The following is a 5,552-nucleotide window of genomic DNA, read 5'->3' on the forward strand; positions in this document are numbered from 1 at the left end:
GAAATGCATTCTGACTCGAATAAACACATACCTAAGGATCCAGGAAGGAATCCCGTCACATCAGTTTGGGTTTCGTGAAAAGCACGGAACAATTGAGCAGGTCAACCGGATAACAGCAGAAATTCGGAATGCATTCGAAAAACGCGAGTACTGTACCGCAATATTTCTAGATGTCTCTCAAGCATTTGATACAGTCTGGCTAGGAGGTCTAATGTACAAGATCAAGACAATGCTCCCTTGTAATACCCACAAGCTTTTAGAGTCTTACCTTTACGACAGAAAATTTGCTGTGAGGTGCAACACAGATATATCTGACGAATTCACTGTTGGAGCCGGAGTTCCTCAAGGAAGTGTACTCGGACCAACATTATATGTTCTCTACACAGCAGACATCCCGACAAGCACACGACTAACAACATCTACGTTTGCTGATGATACAGCTATTCTTAGCCGCTCAAAATGCCCGATGCAAGCAACTGCGCAGCAAGCTCTTCATCTGGTGGATGTTGAAAAATGGCTATCAGACTGGCGAATTAAAGTAAACGAACAAAAATGCAAGCACGTTACGTTCACCTTGAATAGGCAAAACTGCCCGCCCCTTACGCTAAACAACACCCTACTCCCGCAAGCAAACGAGGTAACATATCTAGGAGTACACCTCGATAGAAGACTCACATGGCGTCGGCACATAGAAGCTGAAAGAACCCACCTAAAGCTAAAAGCCAGCAGCCTTCATTGGCTTATTAACGCTCGGTCTCCCCTTTGCCTTGAATATAAAGTCCTGCTGTATAACTCGGTACTTAAACCTATATGGATGTACGGCTCCCAGTTATGGGGGAATGCCAGCAATAGCAATATTGACATAGTCCAGCGAGCTCAGTCGAAGATCTTGAGAACAATCACCGGGGCACCGTGGTACGTTCGCAACGAAAACATACATCGCGACTTAAACATTCTTCCAGTCAAAGATGTGATCGCAGAACAGAAGGAAAAGTACTTTAGCAAGCTATTGTCGCACCCTAACCTCGTCTACAGCCGCTGCGAGTGCAGCAGCCGATTCGTTGGCCAAGGCGAGGGGGACAACCGTCAGGCTTAGCACTCGGTTTATCAGCGTTTGGACATCAAGGCGTTTGGCTTTACTACAATAGGGTGGGCTTGGGTCAGTCCGGCTCGTTCCGAGTGAGCACAAGATGGCTTCATGGTCGCTGGCCGTGAAGGTGTTCTCCACATGGAGCTCCGGTTACCCTCGTTAAGTAGAGCCAGGTCCAGGGGAGCCAGTATCTCCAGCAGGGCTCTACCCTTGGCATTTGTGGTGGGACACCTCCACTCCTGGGCCCACGCGTTGAAGTTCCTTGCTATGAGCACTGGAAAACAACTGGCGTCGGTAACTAGGTCTTCCAAGACCTTACAGAATGCATCGAGGGGCAGGCTTGGTGCTAGGTAACAGCTGTAAACCCAGGTGCATTTCCACTTTGATCTTGCGAACCCTTCGCCCCTCTTGAACTGGCGTTTGGTGTCCCGCTCGCCCCCTTCTGCGCATACAAAGCATATGATATCGTTGGGGCATCTGTCTATATTATGCCCTTTTTCTCCGCAGCTTGGAACTTGGTCCTCAGACAGCGCTCCCGCCTGCTTTTGACGCTGTATAAGTCCTTTGGGAGGGGTCTAGCCTTGCCGATGTTCTCGGAGCCTTTGCGGGTGCTGGTTGCTCATCTTGCAGGTAAGTTATCGTGCTGTCCTGGCTTAGCCATCGCCATGGCTCAGTCTGCACTGAAATTTCCTTGGAAATCGGGCCGAACCACGGCCTTGTGGACTGTTCTTTGGCTTCGGCCCGCCCTCCAAAAGAGAGCTAGGAATTCTTCTCCCATGTGCCGCCCTCTGTGGGTGACGTCTGCAAACTGCTCGAAGAGGAGCGTCGAATGGCGCTCTCTGTTGGTGTTTTCCGAAGTGAAAGGTACCTCTTTAATCGGGGTTGGCCAACACTATTGATCAGCTGCTATCATCTAGTCCAGCATCACTGACCAGCGCAATCTGATACGAGTTCTACAGTGACCTCACGGGTTTTGTTCCACCATAGGGCCGTATAGCAGAGCACACACCGTAGCACTTCGTGGCACCCGTCCTTCACGTTCCACCTTTCACTTCACTTCGAAGGGAATATTTTTACCCTTCGAGGGTATGTTTGTATTCATGTGAATGTATGTAACACGGAGAAGGAATAATCTCAAACCCCATAAAGATCGCGTGAAACTTTTAAAAATTGTATGCCCCCCAAAAATGAAATACCTCTGTAACGATTCTTTATGAAACTTATTCAAAAATGTTTTTTATGCCAAACTTTTTCAATTGCTCTAATATATGTGAAAAAAAAAATTATTCGTTCTGCTTTCCTACTGGATTGATTTAGTCATTTATTTAAAAAAAAATAGAAAAGTATTCAAGTAGTGTATCTGCAAATACACTAAATGTATCTGCAAATACCCTAAATAACAAAACCTCCATAAAACCAGTATACCCTGTCATAACTATCAAATCATATATAAACAACATTCCAGAGCCTACTGTGAAAATAATTCAAATAGGCTAGACGCAAGCCCTTTCCCATGCCATTATCATTGACATCTAGACATAAGCATAGACATAAACCATTCACACGCCTGTATCGACGACAGTAGACGTAAACATCAAACCCCTTTTGCTCCAAATTCATAAACAAGTGCCCATCCTGGGAGCATAAAACTCTGACCAATGAAAATCAAAAAACCAATTCATCCAAAGTCCATCTATGCTGCCATCGTCGCTGTCACCGATAAAAACCATAGTTATAAGAAAATTGAAATTAAAAAATCAGTTTATAATCAACGATCAATCCAATAGGATATCTTTATTACTCATTTTTGATATTTAAAAATTAAATTTATAAAATAAAAATCTTAATTTTTATTTTTATACTACTGCAGGGGGTATTATAATTTTGGTCCAAAGTGTGCCCACAGTGAAGGAGACATCTCCGACCCTGTAAAGTATATATATTCTTGATCAGGATCACCGCCTGAGTCTATATAAGCATGTCTGTCTGTCCGTCTGTCTGTCCGTCTGTCTGTCTGTCTGTCGGTTTCTACGCAAACTAGTCTCTCAGTTTTGGAGCTATCGAGTTGAAACTTTGCACACATCCTTCTTTTGTTTGGAGGCAGTATATAAGTCGGAACTGCCGGGATCGGTCGACTACATCAGATAGCTGCCATAAAACTGATTGATCAGAAATGCCATAACTTGGTTGTTTTTCAAGTAAGAAGGATGGGAGGGTCGATGGATTCCTCTTTGGGAAAAAAAATTCGATATGCCAAATTTCGTAAGAATCAACCGACCGCTATATATCTAATAATATTAGATGCGTGTCGCCACCTAGCGGGCTGCGACTCAACTGCAAGGGTATATAAACTTCGGCTCCGCCCGAAGTTAGCTTTCCTTTCTTGTTTTATTCTAAATCGGGAATTAAAACATATAACACAGGCCAACAGCAAAAAATCTCCACGCATAATTTCACCTGCTCCATAACCTTTAAGCTCCACTGAACCAAAGTCTAGAACAAACATAGGTTCATTGTTTCATGGCTATCTGAAACTGTTTCTTTGTTCAAAACGTATCTATTGCAGGTTCAGCTTGTTTCGTAAAGCTTTACAGAAGTTGTAGATAGCCATGACTTTTAGGAAATATGAGATTAAAAACTCCAATTTAATTGACGAAAATTTTGTTTAACCACCTATAATAGTTTCAATAAAATATTTCGAGTTTTTCCTTAAATCCAAAATTAAAAAATGGTATGATCTACTGATTTCAATAAGAAAATAAAAATCTTCCATGGGAAAATGTTTGGAAAAAAATCATAGAAGACCAAAAATTAATGTAGAAAATCACAAATTTCAACTTTGGATGAGTATTCCAAAGATATGGTAACTGCTAGATACCATTAAAGCGAAGTTTAAAAAAAAAAAAAAAAAAAGAAACACAGTGTAGAAATAAGCAAATAAGTACTCTGAACGGATTCCAAAACAGTGCTGCACTGGATAAGCAGCACCCACCGGCGGTATAAGCAGTTTGTTGGAAACCGGGTGGCAGAAATCCTCGACGGAAGTACTCAAATGGAGGTGGGTACCAGCTGCCGAAAACGTGGCAGACGGCGCATCCAGGCAGTAACGCCATGTGGACCTCAGATAAGGGTCACGATGACTAAGCGGGCCGAAGTTCCTACGGGATCCAGAAGAGAATTGCCCGAAGACCTTCACTAAGAGTAGTAGCTACACGAGAACAACCGATGAGGAAAAGATGTGAGTTTACGTTAGTTTTCGAACTACAACCGGCTGGTAAGGACCACGGCTGAGGTCCTTAGATTCGTCCGACGGTGCCGCGGCCAGTATAGCGACAGTGCGACAGAAACACGGACTCACGGCAAACGAATGCGCCAAGGCGGAGCGCATATTGATCCGGCAGGCGCAAAGTGAAGCGGATTCCGGAGAGGAGAGGGACAAAACCGGAAAGATCTCGAAAGAAAGCAGTAAGCTAGCTGTATGTGCCATACAGCGCCCGGTGCCCTATTATACTGTCCCATAGACACGCTGACGGTGATGGTAGTACACCACTACTACGAGAAGATGGGGCATAAGAACCTCGATATGACCATAAGCGAGATACGGAAGAAGTTCTGGATAACGAGCTTACGGAGAATGCTACGGAATGTGGTGGCTGACTGCCAGATTTGCAAGCTGCGGAGGGCACAGCCGATGCAGCCAATAATGGGTCCCATGCCAGAGGGAAAAGGTGGGTGGCACTGTTAACCTGTTTAACCACGAGGGATGGCCCACTCGAACCATTTGGACGCTTTGGAGATGCTCCATGATTTATCTACAGATTCCTGTATCATCGCTATGAAGAACTTCATGAGCCGGCGAGGTCAAAGGGAGGAGCGATAATGGAAAAAACTTCGTTGGAGCCATTCGAGAAGCCAGAAGATTCAACGAGGTTTTCGAGCCAGAGAAGATCTAGGGCGAGCTGTCTTCCATAGGAATCGAATGGATAACTGTCCAGCGAACCCAGCTAAGGGCGGCGCTTGGGAAAGAATGGTCCAGTGCGTCAAGAAGGTGCTGGTCCATACGATGAGGGAGCTGGCTTCCATGGACCATGTGCTGGAGAACTTGTTAATCAAGGCGGAGAATAGAGTAAATTCTCGCCCACTAACGCATCTGTCATTCACTGTGGATCAGGAGGCTCCACTGACTCCCAACGACTTGTTGAAAGGAGTATCCAATCTGCCGGATCTACCCGGAGACAAAGGTCAGCCGTTGGAGAGGTGCGCCATAAACAAGCTGTGGCGTCTGGCCATGATGATGAGAGACCGCTTCTGGAAGCGATGGGTACACGAGTACCTGGCTACCTTTGTGCGCAGGGAGAAATGGTGCGAGCATATCGAGCCCCTGCGCCGTGGAAACTTGGTGTTCATCTGCGATCCGGCCATACCAAGTCAAGAGCGAAACGAGGCATCGTAGAGAATGTGT

General features: G+C 45.3%; 1 protein-coding gene across 1 annotated transcript in view; it reads left to right on the forward strand.

Moving 5' to 3' along the window:
• The window catches only part of LOC6502870 (neuronal acetylcholine receptor subunit alpha-7), a 580,669-nt gene that overhangs the window by 79,417 nt on the left and 495,700 nt on the right, over positions 1-5,552 (forward strand). The gene's annotated exons all lie outside the window — the stretch shown is intronic.

Source organism: Drosophila ananassae, chromosome XL, assembly GCF_017639315.1.
Source record: "Drosophila ananassae strain 14024-0371.13 chromosome XL, ASM1763931v2, whole genome shotgun sequence".
Classification (NCBI taxonomy): Eukaryota; Metazoa; Arthropoda; class Insecta; order Diptera; family Drosophilidae; genus Drosophila; species Drosophila ananassae.